Raw genomic sequence first — 19,526 nt, forward strand, 5'->3', positions numbered from 1 at the left:
AAGCCTTTTCCAGTGTAAAAATAAGCTTTGATGTTATTTTCCCTTTTCCATTGCACTGCATTGTACATCTTTATAAATTAAGTTTGGCATTGGGTTAATGAGAATAGATCTGCTGTGTTGGAGCCCTCACCCACCCCAAAGCTCAGCTCCCATTCTGAATAGTGACACCTTCCATAGTCAGTGAGAAAGATTTTATGGCTCTCTTTATTCATCAGAAAGAGGACTTTTTAAAAAGCAAGCTTAAATGTGAAGTTGGTCTTACATCTCCTGTTTCACTCAGACAACATGTAGAACCACCCCTGGGGTTTTGAATATATTAACATCCTTTTACAATTAACCCTAATGGGACAAGTGTAGCATTTTTCCAAGTAGATATATTCAAAGCTAGAAAATACATAGTGTTTAAATAGATCTCATTATATCAGCTACACCAAATCTCTCCTCTTTATATACAGAGGATTGTACCTCTTTTCACTGTCATGCAACATTAAAATAGGAAGGCATACACAAGGATGACATGGATTTGACAAAAAATTAATGATTTGTACATCACTTTAATGCTTCAAATCTGCAATTCATGTATGCTAATTAGTTCATAATGGGCTGTTGAAGAACAGAGCTGTCATCCTGCTGCTTCACAGGTTTCTGGAAGCTCCGATTCAGCACAGACTTGCCCGGTTGGCTGCTGGATTCTGGGCTGTAACATGGCAGATCTATGAGAGCATCCCCTCCCCCCCCCAACACAATTGTTTCCTGGATGTGGTGCTTTAATCTATCAGAATTACGATGGCACATCTCAAATAAGTGATTCCTGGGTGCCGCAGTACATACCAGGAGCAACAGCAGAGCATCACTATATCTAAATGATTGATTTCTGGATTTTAGGCTGTCAGGCTGTGCCTCAGAGGGCAGCTGTCAGCCTCCTAAATGTATGAAGTTGTATTATGCATCACATTTTGAAAATGTGTGTACAACTTTTTGTTTTTTTCTTAAACAGATAAAAAGAGCTGTAAAACTTGGGGAGAAGAAACAAAAGGGGCTAAAAGATCAGGTGTCTTTTTTTTTTTTGGCTGTGAAATCATGTCTGTTTTCTCCAAAGCAAGGAAAGCAGCTACTGGTCCCATTTTCTTTTGGTATTTGTGCTGCTAGGGCGTAGACAAAGCCTGTCGCAACAGCAGGAGAGGGTGAGTTTAACTGCTTCACAGACCAAAGGGAGACACTAGGGCTCGCTGGGAGCTGTGAGATTTGAAAACATGCTACTCTGTTTTTACTGGCGAGAAAACGGATTTTCCTTGATCTCATGATAGAGGCTTGACCCAATGTGTTTTTCATATCACCTCTGCTGATCTGTGAACCCAGCTACTGTGCATGTCTGAAGACAAGTTTACATAAACAGAACAGGCATTGAATTCATCTTCAGGTTTGAAGTATCAGTCAGGTTCCTGCTTGCTGAAATTTTGTCTTGAAGACTCTAAAAGGAAGATATATTTAATTAAAAATAGTTTTTCACTGGAAAATATGAATCAGAGATGATAATGTAAGAACTGAACTAAGCTAGGAAAAAAAAATGTTTCAAAAGTAGTTGAGCTATTAAAAGATTTGTAGATGATGATGAATAGACAATTAATAAATGTGCAAAATAACTGAAAGGGAGTTTAAAAGTGATCAAATTAATTTTAAAAAACATTTTGTTTAGAGCTTTAGTTAAGGCTTTTATGCCTCCTTAAGCACGGAGGACCAAACATTTACTACTCAGAATAGATATTTAATGAATGTTGAATGAACGAAGACTACTCTTCAAATAATGCTGTGATTTAGGGAAAATATAAAATTATATTTCAACCTAGAGGCTGTATATGGCTCTTCAATCAGCAACAGGAAACCTCACATTGACAGGAACGACAATGTCACATTGACAGAATTTTATCTATGTTAAACCTCTGAATAACACTTTCTTGTGAAGGAAACTGAACCACAAACCTGAAGCTCCCTCCAAAGTTTGTGTTACCCAAATGTGCAGACCTAAAGTTGTGTATTAGAAACTATGTAAAAGTGGGATGGCCAGGTGATTTAGCAGATGTGTACTTACTTCTTGAGAAACTGACAAACTGTTTCCAAAGTGGTTGCACCATTTTACATTCCCACCAGCAGCTTTTGAGGGACCCTGTTCTTCCACATCCTCATCAATACTTCACATAGCCCACCTTTTTACCTGTAGACATTCTAATAGGAACATGATTATATTTTGCTGTGATTTTGATTTGCATTTTCCTTTCCCTGGTGGCTCAGACGGTAAAGCGTCTGTCTACAATGTGGGAGAGCTGGGTTCAATCCCTGGGTTGAGAAGATCCCCTGGAGAAGGAAATGGCAATCCACTCCAGTACTATTGCCTGGAAAATCCCATGGACAGAGGAGCCTGGTAGGCTACAGTCCATGGGGTAGCAAAGAGTCGGACACGACTGAGCGACTTCACTTAATGACTAATGATCGGCATTTTTCATGTCCTTATTTGCCATCCATATAATGGCTTTCTTCCATGAAGTGACTGTTCAAATCTTTGCTAGTGTTTAACTTGGGTTGTTGGATTTTTATTTTAAATCAAGTTTTGAGAGTTCTTTATATTCTAGATATAGGCTTTTTATCAGATACACAATTTGTAAATATTTTCTCCTATTCTGAGTCTTCATTCTTCATGTTCTTACACTATTTTTGGAATAGCAGGCATCCTTCATCTGGTGAAGTTCAAGATGTTATGGAAAAATCAGAATGAAATTTATGGCCAACCCAATACACACATATATACAGACACATACGTGTGTGTGTGTGCGCCATTGGTGTTTTCTCTTCCTAATTAGTCTGTCAGTCTGCTAGAAGTTTATTATTTTACTATCTTCTGAGAAACCAAATTTTGTCTTTATTAATTGTATCCATGTTTTTCTGTTTTTAATTTCATTAATTTTGGCTCTCTCATCTTTACTGTTTCTTTTCAAATGTTCATCATACATTTCATTTGTTTTTATTTTTCTGTATCTTAAAGTGGATGCTGAGGTCATTGATTGTAAACCAAAGAGAAATGAAAACATATGTGCATACAGAGATTGTTATATAAATAGTCATCTGATTTATTTTTAATATCCAAAACCTGGAATTAGCTCAAATGCTCATCAATACATAAGTTGTGCAATGTTTATGCAATGGACTAGTACTCAGCAATAAAAAGAAAAGAAATATTATCATGCAAACTATGTGGATGCATCTGAAAACAATTATGCTATTGGAAAAAAGCTACAAAAAGATGTAATACTTATGATTTTAGGTATGCAAAATATAGAAAATGCAAAGTTATCTATAATGACCAAGAAGATTGATAGTTCCCTGGGGATGGACATGGAAGAGTAGTAAAGCAGTATTCAGAAAGGGGTACCAGGAAACTGTTGACTTTGATGGAAATGTCCATTAGCTCAATTGGAATCAGTGTTTCATGGGTGGACACATATGTTGAACCTGATCCAACTGTTTATTTAAAAAATGTGTAAGTTGTTGCATGTCTATTATATCTCAACAAAGCTTTTTAAAAAGATACCATTTTAAAAATGATAAAGGTCAAGATGAGAAGAAAATATTTATAATACTTATATTTGACTTATAACTCTTACAACTTGATAATAAGGAGAGAAACAACCAATGAAACAATAGGGAAAAGATTTCAAAAGACATCTCATAAAGAAATATATATGAAGGACCAATAAGCCTATGAAAAGAGGCTCATCAATATTAATCACCAGGGAAATACAAATTAAAACTGCAATGAGATATCACTACACCAACATTAGGATGGCTAAAATTTAAATGTAATAATGTAAATAAATTGGCAAGAATGCAAAAGAACTGGGATTTTAATACGTTGCTGGAGTGAGTATAAAATGATAAAACAACATTGGAAAAGTATTTGACTTTTTTTTTTTTAAGTTGAACTTATATGATCCTTAGGACCCAGTAGTTTCTCTCCTGGATGTGGTACACAAGATAATTCAAAGCATACATCAACATATTATATAAATATTCCTAGAAATTTTATTCAAAATAGATAAGAACTGAAAATCTCTCCTCTGCTCTGGGGACTCCAATTAGATGTATGCTTGATGTTTAAAGTTGTCCCCTCTGTCAAGTGATGCTCTGTTCATGTTATTTACAATTTTTAAAAAATTCTCTGAGGATTTTATTTTTCAGTTCAGTTCAGTAGCTCAGTCATGTCCGACTCTTTGCAACCCCGTGAACCACAGCACGCCAGGTCTCCTGTCCATCACCAACTCCCAGAATCCACCCAAACCCATGTCCATTGTGTCGGTGATGCCATCCAACCATCTCATCCTCTGTCATCCCCTTCTCCTCCTGCCTTCAATCTTTCCCAGCATCAGGGTCTTTTCAAATGAGTCAGCTCTCCACATCAGGTGGCCAAAGTATTGGAGTCTCAGCTTCAACATCAGTCCCTCCAATGAACACCCAGGACTGATCTCCTTTAGAATGGACTGGTTGGATCTCCTTGCAGTCCAAGGGACTCTCAAGAGTCTTCTCCAACACCACAGTTCAAAAGCATCAATTCTTTGGTGTTCAGCTTTCTTTATAGTCCAACTCTCACATCCATACATGACTACTGGAAAAATCATAGCCTTGGCTAGACAGACCTATGTTGGCAAAGTAATGTCTCTGCTTTTGAATATGCTATCTAGGTTGGTCATAACTTTCCTTTCAAGGAGTAAGCGTCTTTTCATTTTATGGCTGAATTCACCATCCGCAGTGATTTTGGAGCCCAAAAATAGAAAGTCAGCCACTCTTTCCATCCCTATCTATTTGCCATGAAGTGATAGGACCAGATGCCATGATCTTCGTTTTCTGAATGTTGAGCTTTAAGCCAACTTTTTCACTCTCCTCTTTCACTTTCATCAAGAGGCTCTTTAGGTCTTCTTCACTTTCTGCCATAAGGGTGTCATCCACATATCTGAGGTTATTGATTATTTCTCCCACCAATCTTGATTCCAGCCTGTGCTTCCTCCAGCCCAGCATTTCTCATGATGTACTCTGCATAGAAGTTAAATAAGCAGGGTGACAATATACAGCCTTGACATACTCCTTTTCCTATTAGGAACCAGTTTGTTGTTCCATGTCCAGTTCTAACTGTTGCTTCCTGCCCTGCATAGAGGTTTCTCAAGAGGCAGGTCAGGTGGTCTGGTATTCCCATCTCTTTCAGAATTTTCCACAGTTTATTGTGATCCACACAGTCAAAGGCTTTGGCATAGTGAATAAAGTAGATATTTTTCTGGAACTCTCTTGCTTTTTCAATAATCCAGAGGATGTTGGCAATTTGATCTCTAGTTCCTCTGCCTTTTCTAAAACCAGCTTGAACATCTGGAAGTTCTCGGTTCACGTATTGCTGAAGCCTGGCTTGGAGAATTTTGGGCATTACTTTACTAGCATGTGAGATGAGTGCAATTGTGCAGTAGTTTGAGCACTCTTTGGCATTGCCGTTTTTTGGAATTGGAATGAAAACTGACCTTTTCCAGTCCTGTGGCCACTGCCGAGTTCTCCAAATTTGCTGGCATATTGAGTGCAGCACTTTCACAGCATCATCTTTCAGGATTTGAAATTTTAGATAGCTCTATTGCTATGTTTTCAAGTTCACTAATCTTTTTTTCCTCAAGTGTTTTAATCTACTGTGTTATTTATATCAGATATGGTATAAGGTTGGCCTAGAATTTCATTTGGGTTTTTTGTAAGCTGTTAAAGAAAACTCTAACAAACTTTTGGGCCAACCCAATAGTTTTCCTCTTTAGAAGATAATTTGGGTCTTTTTGTGTCTTTTTTGTGACTAGTTTTCATGTGTAATCTTTCCTCTAGCCTCTTGAACTTATGAGATATTGTCATAATAATTTTTTAATGTCTTATCTACAATACTGATTCTATTATATGTATACTTCTTAGATCAATTTCTATTGATTGATTTTTGTCCTCATTATGGGTCATACTTGACCTCTTTGGAATGTTAATTCTGTTCATTTCTGAATGGATGGCAAACATTGTGAATTTTACATTTTCATTGGCTGGATATTGTTGTATTTCTTTAATATTTTTGAGTTTTGTTCCAGATGCAGTAGAGTTACTTACAAACAGTACTACTTTTTCAAAATTTGCTTTTGAGCTTTGTTATGTGGAACCAAGATAGCATATTAAAAAGCAGAGACATTACTTTGCCAACAGAGGTCTGTCTAGTCAAGGCTATGGTTTTTCCAGTGGTCATGTATGGATGTGAGAGTTGGACTGTGAAGAAAGCTGAGTGCTGAAGAATTGATGTTTTTGAACTGTAGTGTTGGAGAAGACCCTTGATAGTCCCTTGGACTGCAAGGAGATCCAACTAGTCCATCCTAAAGGAGATCAGTCCCAGGTGTTCAATGGAAGGACTGATGCTGAGGCTGAAACTCCAATACTCTGGCCACCTCATGCGAAGAGTTGACTCATTGGAAAAGACTCTGATGCTGGGAGGGATTGGGGGCAGGAGGAGAAGGGGATGACAGAGGATGAGATGGCTGGATGGCATCACTGACTTGATGGACATGAAGTTGGGTAAACTCCATGAGTTGGTGATGGACAGAGAAGTCTGCTGTGCTGTAATTCATGGGGTCACAAAGAGTCAGACATGACTGAGTGACTGAACTGAACTGAACTGATGTGGAACTAAAGCAGACTTTATTCTAAGGTACGTTTGTCTTAAAACTTACTGAGAACTCTACCTGATGTCCCATGAATTATGAGGTTTTCCACTCTATGTGGTGAGAACAGGAACCATTTCTGGCTTTGAGTGAGCTCCTGGCACTGTTCTAATCTTTCCAGAGAGCTCTTTCCCCAGACCTTGATAGTCTCCTTACAAACCTGCACTGATCAGTACTTAGTGGAAGACTCAAGCAGGACCCTTTACAGATCTCTGTTCTCTCCTCCCACTCTGTGCCCTGCAAACTCTGTCCACATAAACTCCATCAATGTATCTCCCTGTTATCCCCTTCTCTCTGCCTCAGACAGAAACCCCTCCAGGGAGCAAATCAGGGCAAGCATTGGGCTTATGCATATATTTCCCATTTCTCAGGGCTCAATGTCTCTTCCCTACCATGGTGCCATATATATTGTCCAGTTTTTTAGCTGTTTCAGGAAGGAAGGTAAATCTGGTCACTGTTATTTAGATGTTCACTGGAAGCAGAAATTCCATCTAATTTTGCCCTACTACTCAATGATGTCTTTCAATGAGCAAGTTTTAAATTTTCAGTAAGTCCATTTTATTGACATTTTTTTCATCATGTAAGGATTCTGAAGAATACAATAATAAGTAAGTAGAACACTGCATCTGCTTTTTCAAGAAGCTTTCAATCATATAAAGGAGCAGAAAGCTACAAAGAAATACTTTGGGGAAAAGAAGGCTCAGGTGGTCAGTTGAGATGAGTAGAGCAGGAAGAGTTAAATACAGAAAATGTCTAATAACTTTCAGTTTGTATATCGAAAAGGGTATCGTGTTTGGCAGAGTAATAGCCTCCAGAGATGTCCAAGTTTTAATCATTGAAACTGTGACTGTATTACCTTGCACGGCAAAGAGGATTTTACACATGTGACTAAATTAATGATCTTGACATGATCTGGGTTATCTGAGTGTGCCCAATGTAATCACAAGGGTCCTTATAAGAGAAAGAGAGAGACAGGACGGTCTTAAAAGGAGATGTGACAATGGGTGTAGATGTCAGAGGTGTGAGATTGCTGGAAGAGGCCATGAACCAAGGATTGTGGGCAACTTCTAGAAGCTGGAAAAGGAGATGAAATGTATTGCATTGGCCAAAAAGTTCATAACATCTTACAGAAAAAAACCCAAATGATCTTTTTGACCAACCAAGTATTTCCTCCTAGAATCTCCAGAAACAAAGTAACTCTGCTGAAACCTTGATTCCACCACCCCCCAAAGAGACCCATTTTGGACTTTGAGACACTATAACTATAAGATGCTAAGTCTGTGCTTTAAAACCTGTAATGGCGGGGCAATTTGTCTCATGAGCAATAGAAAAGTAATACAGGTATTGATTAGAAGGGTTGAGTTTTGCTCTAGGCACAACAAGGAGATAACTTGGGTGAGTAAACTTCTCATATAGAGGCTTCTTCACACACTGGTGATCATTGCATACCTGTTGGTACTAAATTCAGAATGATGGTCAGTTTCTGTCAGCCTCTGTTGCTGGAATAAATATTTGGACTTAAAATGATAGCTCTTTGGCAGGTACTGGTAATAACACTGGCTTCCTATGAGTCAGGAGTCCCTCACTCTCTACCCTCACCCCCAAAAGGGATCTAATCAAATAAAGACTGAAGGGAGGCAAGACTTTACAAGAGTTGGACTTAGAAATTTTATAACAATTTTAGCACTCTAAATGCAACAGTTTTGTTCTTTTATAAAACTTAAGTCTGTTCTTCAAACGTTTTGCTTATATTCAGAAACACAGCCTTGTATATGTACTCTGTTATGTCTCTTTGTGACCTCACGGAGTGTAGCCCACCAGGCCCCTCTGTCCATGGAATTTTCCAGGTAAGAATACTGGAGTGGATTTCCATTTCCTACCTCAGGGGATCTTTCTGACCCAGGGATTGAACCTACATCTCCTGAGTCTCCTGCATTGCAGGCAGATTCTTTACCACTGCACCACCTGGGAAACCCCACACATGACTCTCTTGGCCATATTTCTCTTCATCTTGATTTCCCTTTGCTTGAAGGAATTTTCTAGCATTGATCCAGTGAAGTTCTTGTCATCATGCCTGGATAGCTTTGTGCCCACTTGAGGTAAAGTCAAAATGCTTCTTTATTAATGAAAATGCCTTAATAACCAGCACAAGATGTCTGTATAAAGAGTACAAGCAAACTCAAGTCTTTTGCTCAGACAAATGCATTAGAGGGTCAGCAGCCAAGGAGATAGAATGCAGAGAGCAGATAAGTCTCCTTCCTGTCCCTGGCGGGAACAGAGCCAAGGACACACGGTTGTCACTTTGGATTGTAAAAATCCTCCCTATGTGCGGGGATGTGCACAGACAAGCAATGAGCTGAACGTGCACAATCATTGTATTGGATGAGAACCTTGCTCCTGGCCAAATAGCAAATAGCAGGGTGCATTGTTGAGGCTAATCCCAACTCACTTGGCCTCTCTGTGAGCAGTGAATAACAATCTGCAGCCTCATGTGTCCAGGCATTGTGCTCTGAGTCTGGGCAAGGCTGGGAGGAGACAATGGGCTTAACGACTGTATTGCTCCATTTTCTGGGGTGCGGGGCAGGGGGAATGCTTCATAAGGTCCTCATGAAACAAGCTAAGACAAGATTTCAAACCAGAACAGGTGAAACAAGATGTTCATGAGCAGGACTAAGTTTAACAGTGTCTCAGATCTGTTTGATTCTTTTGAATAATACTTTCAAATCAGACTGTGCCTATATAGGATCAAGACAGCTATAAAAAAAAAAAACTTTAGATAACCAATGTTTCCTTTCTTGATGACATGACATTGAGGAATTGGTTTGACTGATAATTTTCTTTTTCTTTTAGTAGATTGAAAGTGCTCACTTATTTCACTTACCTACGAAAGTTTCCATTTAGAAAAGGGTTCAATATGCAGTTGTAGTGTATCCCTGCTTTAAACACACACACACACACACACACACACACACGCCCTTTTTTTTTCACCTCTTCTTTCCCTCTCCTGACTTGAGAGATTCTCAATATGGCAGAAGCTAAAACAATACTCATAAAATTGAGTTTAAATTATTCTACTTTTTTTGTACCATCATCTGGCCCTCGGAACAGTATTATCGAAGCCCCAAAATAATAAATTCTAGAGAGGGTGTAGAGAAAAGGGACCCCTCTTACACTGTTGATGGGAATATTAATTGGCAAATCCACTATGGAAAACAGTATAGAGGCTCCTCAAAAAGCTAAAAATATAGTTGCCATATGATACGACAGTCTCACTCTTGGACGTGTACTGGACAAGACTATAATTCAAAAGATAGATGTATTCCTATTGTTCATTGCAGCACTATTCACAATAGTCAAGACATGGGAACAACCTAAATGTTCACTGACAGATGAATGGATGAAAAATATGTGCCATATATATCATACTATGTGAAGCCAGTCAGAAAGAGAAAAACAAATACCATATGATATCCCTTATATGTGGAATCTAAAATATGACGCAAATGAACCTATCTATGAAAAAGAAACAGATTCACAGACACAGAGAACAGGCTGATGATTGCCAAGTGGGAGACAGCATAAGGGAGGGATGAATTGGGAGTTTGGGGTTAGCGGATGCCAACTGGTATACATAGGATGGATAAACAAGGTCCTACTGTATAGTGCAGAGCACTACAGTCAATATCCTGTAACCATAATGGAAAATAATATGGAAAAGAATATATATATATACACACACAACAGAATCATTTTGCTGTACAGCAGAAACTAACACAAGTCATCTACAGTTCAATAAAATAAATTTTAACAAAGAATACTGAGATCAGGTATTCCATTTGTAGAGTTGCCAATAAAATGTTCTGTTGAGGTTGGAAATAGTGTTTGAAGAAATCTGACTTGGAGAAACACTCAGGGGCAAATGTCTTTTTGAAGCCTGTTGGGCTGGAGGATGCAAATGACTCATGCAAAATGTGGCATTCATGAAGGCAGGGGAGAACAGTTTTAAAGTAGGAGGAGTTCAAGGGAGTTTGGTCCTAAGTGTTAGATGAATTAGTCAAGATAATTTAAAGTAGAAAAACTATAGATAAAAATATTGAATTACTGAGTCATGGAACAGGTGGGTTTTAGAACAATTTTGATGTGAAGCTAGAAGGTTTAGGTAGAATGGGCCCTCTTTCCTTAATGGTTACAGAGCTACAAAATACAGTCTAGTCTTACAATTGGAAAGAAAACTGAAAATGGAATTATAAAATCTGAGTCAATTGCCTGCAAGTGGCTCCAATGCTGTGCAGCAAATGCATTATTTAGCACTTCAGTGTGCAAGGCACCTGCTGGTAGTCCAAGTGCAACAGTGGACAAGACAGGCGTGCTCCTTATCTTCAGTGGAGATAGGAAGTGGAGCTTCATATTTAGGGAGAACACAAATGTGGTAGGCCAAACGATGCCCCCCAAAGATTTCCCCATCCTAATTATTGGACCTGGTAAATACGACTTGCAAAACAGTCACAGGGATTTTGTAGATATGATGAAGTTAAGGTTCTTCAGATGGGGAAATGAGCCTGAATTATCCAAGGATTATCCACTGGATTATCCACTGGATTATCCAAGCGGGTCCAAGGTCATTACCAGGTCCTTAGAGAGGTAGGAGGACAAGACTCAAGAGAGATGTGATAACAAAACAGATTTGGGAGAGAGAGAAGGGGCCACAAGCCAAGGTATGAATGTGACCTTTCAGTTCAGTTCAGTTCAGTTCAGTCGCTCAGTCAGCCGTGTCTGACTCTTTGTGACGCCATGAATTGCAGCACACCAGGCCTCCCTGTCCATCACCAACTCCTAGAGTTCACCCAAACTCATGTCCATCAAGTCGGTGATCCCATCCAGCCATTTCATCCTCTGTTGTCCCCTTCTCTTCCTGCCCCCAATCCCTCCCAGCATCAGGGTCTTTTCCAATGAGTCAACTCTTCACATGAGGTGGCCAAAGTACTGGAGTTTCAGCTTCAGCATCAGTCTTTCCAAAGAACACCCAGGACTGATCCCCTTTAGAATGGACTGGTTGGATCTCCTTGCAGTCCAAGGGACTCTCAAGAGTCTTCTCCAATATGACCTTAAGCAGCTAGAAAAGGCAAGAAAACAGATTTTCCTCTAGAGTTTCCAGAGGAAAAGCAGCCCTGCTGCCACCTTGACTTCAGCCCAGGGAAACACTTTTTTAGGTTTTTAACCTCCAGAAATGTAAGATAATAAATTTGTGTTATTTTAAGCCACTAAGGTTGTGGTAATTCATTACAGCTGCAATAGGCAAATAATCACTCTAAACCCTGTTTCACAATCCTTGCGAGGGCTCCATGAGGGAAAGCACAGGATGCCACGAGTAAAGGTGGCAGAGTTGCACTCTAATTGGGACCTAGGCCCATCTCCCTCAATGCTGCCCCTCCTGGAGTAGACAGAGGAGTCAGCTGAGCAAGAGAAGATGGTGAAAGTGAAGGCTGCTCAGTCGAGTCCAGCTCTTTGCGACCCCATAGACTATACCGTCCATGGAATTCTCCAGGCTAGAATACTGGAGTGGGTAGCCTTTCCCTTCTCCAGGGGATCTTCCCAACCCAGGGAGCAAACTCAGGTCTCCTGCATTGTAGGTGGATTCTTTACCAACAGAACCGCAAGTGATGCCCAAGAATACTGGAGTGGGTAGCCTACCCAGGGGGATCTTCTCAACCCAGGAATCTAACCGGGGTCTCCTGCATTGCAAGTGGATTCTTTACCAACTGAGCTATGTGGGAAACTCCTTAGAGAAGATGGTGAGTGCTGTGTTTTGGGCAGAACAAACTTGGCCAGCTCCCAGTGCATGAACAAATTTGACACTCTGGTGGGGAGGGGGCTGCATCACAGTGACCAAAGGTAGGAGCATGAAGAAGGAGAAAAGGAGCAGATTCTCTAAGGCTTGGGTAAACACCTAAGAGTCAAACTGCTGGGTCAAGAGGGAGGGGTATTTTAACCTTTTTAAGAAACCATTTCATACTCTCTTGGATGATTGACTGGATTGTGAGGGTGGTGCAAAAAAGTCAAGCCTGTTCTTTCAAACTGAACAATATTCCAAGCTCTTTACACAGCTCCTTATGATTTGAGTGTTTCCAGAGACAAAGAGGTGAAGGTCATTATTCTATGGGCATCTTCCCTGAAATACAGAATCCCTTGTTTCCTTGGGTAAAGGAGGAAAAAAAGCTTCTTAAATTGTCACCAAGTCATTCAGGGAAGCATTGTGCTTGCGAACTTGTAGAGACTGTATTTCACCAAATCAAATACGAAGCTTGGATGAGAGGCTCAAATTTCAGAAGCTAATTGCTCTTAGACTATGTCGGACAGGGAAACTGAGACCTGGAGCTGTTAGGAGATGCTGATATCCTCCTATTGGTCAATGAAGGAGTGAGGCCACTGAAGTCTGGTCTTGATCTATACTGTGACGTATTCAGTGCACGCCTTTCTCGTTCAGATCTTCCCACTCCTGTTTTAGCTTCCAAATGTACAAGCTCCGACAAAGACCTCTCCCCTTTCATCATTCATCACACACTAAACCAAGTCTTCTCTGTCAGTTGTCCTTCAAATCCTCCCTTCAAAAAGGAAAGTGATCCAGCTAAGGGGTATCACCCAAACCAAGATTTTGACAGTTAAAGAGTGTCCCAACCAGAAAGGACACTGAGATGAACAGGCTTAAATCAGGACTGTCAGACAAACCAGGATGTACAACCACTCGTCTGGAAAGCTAAATTGAACTACATAGTAAAGTAACAAAGGCAGGATTATGAAAGGTATACCTACTAGAATGAGAGCTGAATATGTAAAACCTTAAGGCCAAATGGACTGTGAGTTTCAGGGAAGATCTGAGAAGGAGATCACAAATGAATTATGCTCTTAAACAGTTTTGGCCTGTAAGAAAACTGGAGAGGCAAGAAAAAGTATCCTACAAAATGCCTTGGTGGGTTGTGAATGGATTTCTTTTTAATTATTCTCTTACCTAGGGTGTAAGAAATCTTTGAATTTAGAAGAGATTCAATGATGGCTTCCCACCAGTGGATGTGTCTACCCCAAACCTCTGGTGGGATGTTATGCTGAAAAAGAGTCTTTGCAGATGTCAGTAAGTCAAGATGATCTCCAGATGAGATCATCCTGGATTATTTGAGCATGCCCGAAATCCTAAGACAAGTGTTCATATAAGAGAAAGGCAAAGAGAGAAGAGGAGAGGGCCATGCGAAGTCAGGGCAGAGGCTTGAGTTCTGTGGCTACAAGTCAGGGAACACCTAAAGCCACCAGAAGCCATAAGAGGCCGTGAGGGATTCTTTCTTATACCCTTGAATGGGAGTTCAGTCCTGCCAACACCTTAGATTTCAGACTTCTGGCCTTCAGAACCATGAGAGAAGGAGTCGCTGTTGGTTTTAAGCCACCCAATTTGGGGTAATCTGTTATGCAGGAAACTAATGTTGGGTGGTAGGTAGATTCTTATTCAACAGGTCTAAGGAAAGGGGGTGGAGTCAGGTAATGAATATGTGAGTATGAATGGGTATGAAATTCCAGATAAGTCCAGACAGCGTGGAATCTAAGGGCAGGGCAGGGGGAAGCAGAAACTGTCTACATGGCCAGCTTCTCTTGAGGGGCCACAATGAGGGTTGATCCCAAGGTAGCCCTCTCACTCCTTGTTCTTATATTATCCATCCAGTTTGGGAACAAATTCCAGCAAGAGATTGGGAGGAACCTACTTCCCCCAGCTCTCCTGTAGGTTCCATAAATACATGCAACTTCTTCACTTGGTTCAGGCTCATTACCAGTAAAGCAAGACACACAATTCAGTTCTTTTAATCATTTTTCTCATTATTTTTTGTTCTCAGTTTTAGTCGTCTCATATTCCTTCACTTCTGTCAACCACTCCCTTGGTTATACATTTTTCTTGTCATTTGCCTTGGAAAACCAAAACTAAACAGCATAATTAGTATTGCTTGTATGAAAGATGTGACTTTTGGGGGCGGGGGCGGAATGTTACTCTTAATTGCTGATTCACGTTGTAAACATCTTTGACTCCTGTGAGTGTACTGGATTTCTGGTGCCCACAGGCCATTCATGGGGTCTACAGAATCTGTCCAAAAATGGTGACTCCGGTGTGACTGTAGCAGAGCGACCTGGACATGGGAATACAGGGCTAAGACTAGGGTGGTATGTGGTAGGAAGAGACATCTATTTTCAGCCAGCACTCCTCCAAACTGGCTGTCTATGTTTAAAACTTCAAACCCAGGATTTTAAAAAGGAGGGCATTTAATCCTGAAAAGATAACTACTCCTTTTGAAATGTATTCTCTTTAATCCAGTAACACTTGGCGTTTGCATATGGTTTTCTTCTGCAGAGCCTAAGAAGAAAAACTTTCCTAAACCTGTCTCTTGAACCTCACCCCACCTCACCCCCCAGCATCAGAGGATTAAACTGCTAAATTTGATTCAAATTTAAAATTGGGTTTAGAGTTGGGAAAAGTGATGTAAGGGGATGGCTAAGCCTGAGCTTCAGGTAACAGTGGATCTGTGTTTTGAAGTGCAAAAATGTCCAGCTTTGAGACCTGGTGTACGTGATAACAGGGCTGTTGTGAGCACCAAAGGAGAAATGTCTGCAAGGGCCAGGCACACAGTCATCATGCAACAAACATGTCCATTTCAACAACACTGGGGTGGGCTTGGAGGCTTCCCAAGTGCTAAAGAATCCACTTGCCAATGCAGGAGACGTAAGAGACGTCAGTTTGATCTCTATGTAGGGAAGATCCCCTGGAGGAGGGCATGGCGACCCACTCCAGTATTCTTGCCTGGAGAATCCCATGGACAGAGGAGCCTGGTGGGCTAAAGTCCATGGGGTCGCAAAGAGTTGGACACGACTGAAGTGACTTAGCATGCACCCACGGGGTAGGCTTACCCCACCATATGTGTGAAAGTGACATCTACCTCTTTTCTTTTTTTGATATCTTTCATGACTTCTACCCTTTAAGCAATTAAGAAAAGCCTCACGGAGGGGTCCCAGCAATCCCTCCTGGGCTTTCTACTGGAGCCTTTGCTGTCCACTGTGCTTGGCCTCCACTGCACCAGCACTGCGCTGTCAGGCTCTTGACTGAGAGTCCCAAGGTGGTATGCAGCTTCCAGCCTCTCTGGGACCCAGCAGCCAGCCCTGTTTGAGTCCTTCCTACCCTGCGAAGGCTCCTAGTGCTCTCAGGGACCATGCTCTGAGAAACTCCTTGAAACTATCCAGCAACAGGGGCCTGGGAAATGACAGATTCTCAGTTCTTTCCCAGATCCAGGGACCTGTAAGGCACTGGGTACAAATCCAGGCCACCCTTCCAAGAGGGAGAAAGCATCATTTTCATCATATTCAATTGGTCAAAGAAGTTATAGACTCAGATGAGATGGGAATGCTCAAAGGCTTGGATACTGAAAGGCATGGTTCTTTGGGGTCATCAAGAAACAGTCTATCATATCTATTTTGCAGGTTCTGTTGTACTTACAAAATAATGCTAGGTCTCATGTATACTGGGCTTCCCTGGTGGCTCAGATGGTGAAGAATCTGCCCACAATGCAGGAGTCATGGGTTTGATCCCTGGGTTGGGAAGATCCCCTGAAGAATGGAATGGCTACCCACTTTAGTATTCTTGCCTGGAGAATTCCACTAACAGAGGAGCCTGATGGGCTACAGTCCATGTTGGACATGACTGAGCAACTTTCACTTGTGTATACTATTAAACTGAACATATATTTATGAATGCTATCAGTTTCAACTAACTATACTAAGTTTTGTTTTGGGTTTTGTTTTTATTTATGGAATGGATGTTTGTTTCTAACTTTACTTAAGGATCTCACAGGTGAACAAACAGAACACATACACAGGTATACAAATTCCAGTGGAAGACATATTATGAACCCTTGTGATTTAAATTTTAAAAAAAATGAAGAAGATTTAGTGAAAAGAAAGATTATTCTGCAATATGGAGTTATGGGACTGTTCATAGAAACTGCTGAGAATATGCTTTAGAAATTATAAACCACAATTTAAAAATATAAGATATTACCATCATTGCTATAAAATCACAGCCTCTTCAATAACTATATTTAGGAGCTCCTGATTCCTCAAAGTCTGGTGGACCAATCTGTTCACTTCTCACAAGCATACTGGTGAAGAGTTTGGGCTCTGGATTCAGCCCACCTGGGTTGAAATCCTAACTGTCTGACCTTGGGCAAGTTATTTAACCTCTCTGTGCCTCAATGTCATGACCTTAAGGTAGAGAGAATAATGTCTTTCTCATGAGGATTTTATGGTTTAATGTGTTTGAGGTTGCTAGAATAATGCTTGGCACAGAAAAAATTCTCATGTTAAGTATTGTTGATGATTGTGATGTGCTGAATAAAACCCCTCCCCCAGAGATGCCCACCTCCACAGGAACCTGTGAATATGTTACCTTACATGGCAAAAGGGATTTTGCAGAGGTCACTAAAGGTCTTGAGATGGGGGAAGAGTATCCTGGATTATCCAGGTGGGCTGATGTGATGACAAGAGGGAGGCAGGAGAAATCAGAGTCAAAGGAGATAATGTGATGATGGAAGCAGAGGTCAGACAGATGCAGAGAGTCACCGACCAAGGAAGGCTGGCGACCTGTAGAATCTGGAAACAGCAAGGGACGGATTCTCTCCTACAGCTTCCAAAAGAAACATCCTAGCTGACCCATTCGGGACTTCTGATCTCTAAAACTACAAAATAATAAATCTGTGTTGTTTGCACCAAGTTTGGGGGATTTGTTACAACAGCAACAGAAATTAATGTGATGATGGATGGTAATGATGATGATCATCTGAAAGTCAGTGCCTCCTACACACAGTCGAGAAACAGAATCTAACCAATCAGAAAAGGGTATGCTCTCTAACACTAGGGAAAGATATTCAGTAGGGAGCTTGATAAGACTGAAATGGTTCTGTTCATTGGATTCAATCAAGCTGTCACAGTGGTTTTTTCTCTTTAGATTTTGAAATCACTAGTTTGAACATCAAAACAATGCTAACTACTTTGTCTTTATATTTTATGATTTGTTTTTGAACATTTTCATTAGTATTTTAACATGAAGTCTTGAGTTTTTCTTTAATGATATATTTTATAAATATTTTCATCATGCTGAAGTATGATTTTCTTATGTATTGGGACCATTTGGGGGTTCTTTCCACCTTTGGGTTACACATCTCTAAGCATATTACAGCAGGTAAAGAGAAGTGTTCAGCATTCTGAAGTTACTAACAATTCACCTCTGCAGGGCACTTTACACAGTTCTTTTGTCAACCTCATCTCACTTTCCCCTTACAACATTCCTGTGAGTGGTAAGCAAGACTTAGGAAGGTTGAGGATGAATAATGGGAATGGTATGGCTATTAAATAGCAGAGACAGGTTTTAATACAGGCCTCTCGACTCAAAGATCACTGTTCCTCGGATATCTTCAAAGAGTTTAAGGAAATATTTCAGAGACTTATTGACTTGGAAAAGAGAGTTTCCCGTCTCTCCCTTCCTCTCCCCCACTGCTCATTTAGTTTGGAAGGGCCTAAAGTGTTCCAGATGTGAAGATACACGCATGACATGCAATACAGCTGTCATGGTTAAGTCCAAGTTTTGAACACTGGTCCATTAAAGCATGTGTATTCCCACAATTGAAAGCAAGACTTTGGGGATAGAGTGCTAAATATTTGTTAACACTACCAATGGAAGACACATTTCTTAGGGATCTGGGAATGTGAGTGAGGGTTGTGGAGTAAAAGAAGACAATAAGACTTTTTGGCTACCAGCCAGTCTTTCAGAACCATTCTAAGTTCAGTTTCAACCTAGTAAGCCAAAAGTCTAAAATGTTTAATAAAAAGCTTGACTGTTGTCTTCCAACATAGTTCCTAGTAAGGAAATCGGAATTCAGGTCTTAGCTCTTTGGATTTGGGAACAAAAAATGTTATTGATTACCATCAAGAACACTGTGAGCCATGCTGGAGATGTTTTAGGAATTTTTGATGCAATGCTTACTCAGCCTATCATATAATAGAACCTTTGGAAATAATTGTGCAGGTAGGGATTAAATAATAATAAAAAAAATTGCAGAGGAGCCTGAAGGAAGCAGAAATAGCCTGTCGCTAAAAATAAACAGACTTAAGATATTCCCACCAGAAAAATTAGTCTTAAATAATGATAGCAATGAAATCTCACCCCTTTCATGAAGCTTTTCCTTTGACCTTGACCAAGTATCACCTTCCAATTACAAAGTTCTGTAATGCCTAAGTTCTAGCACTTTTAGAGCTGAAATGGGAATCCTAGAAAGCATCTAAGGGAAATAATCTAGCCAGCTAGCTGAATACAAAATCAAGTTAATAAAAATATAATAGTTTTGCTACAAACTAGCAGAAACCAATTTGAAAAGGCAATAGGGAAAAAATCCTACTCACAATAGAAACCAAATAATATATAGCAATAAGTTTAACAACAATGTGCAGAACTTATGTAAGTAAAACTAAAACTACTGAAATAAATATGAGAAATCTAAATAAATATGGAAGATTTAAATAAAGGTAGAACTATGCTATGTTCCTAAATGGAAATGCTGAAAATTTTAAAGATTTTAATTCTTCCCAAATTAATCGATAAAGTCAAAGTAATCTCAATCAAAATTCTACTGAATTTTCACAGAACTTGACAAGCTTTTTTTTTAAACTCATATGGAAGTGAAAATG

Source organism: Capricornis sumatraensis, chromosome 3 (genome assembly GCF_032405125.1).
Source record: "Capricornis sumatraensis isolate serow.1 chromosome 3, serow.2, whole genome shotgun sequence".
Taxonomy (NCBI): domain Eukaryota; kingdom Metazoa; phylum Chordata; class Mammalia; order Artiodactyla; family Bovidae; genus Capricornis; species Capricornis sumatraensis.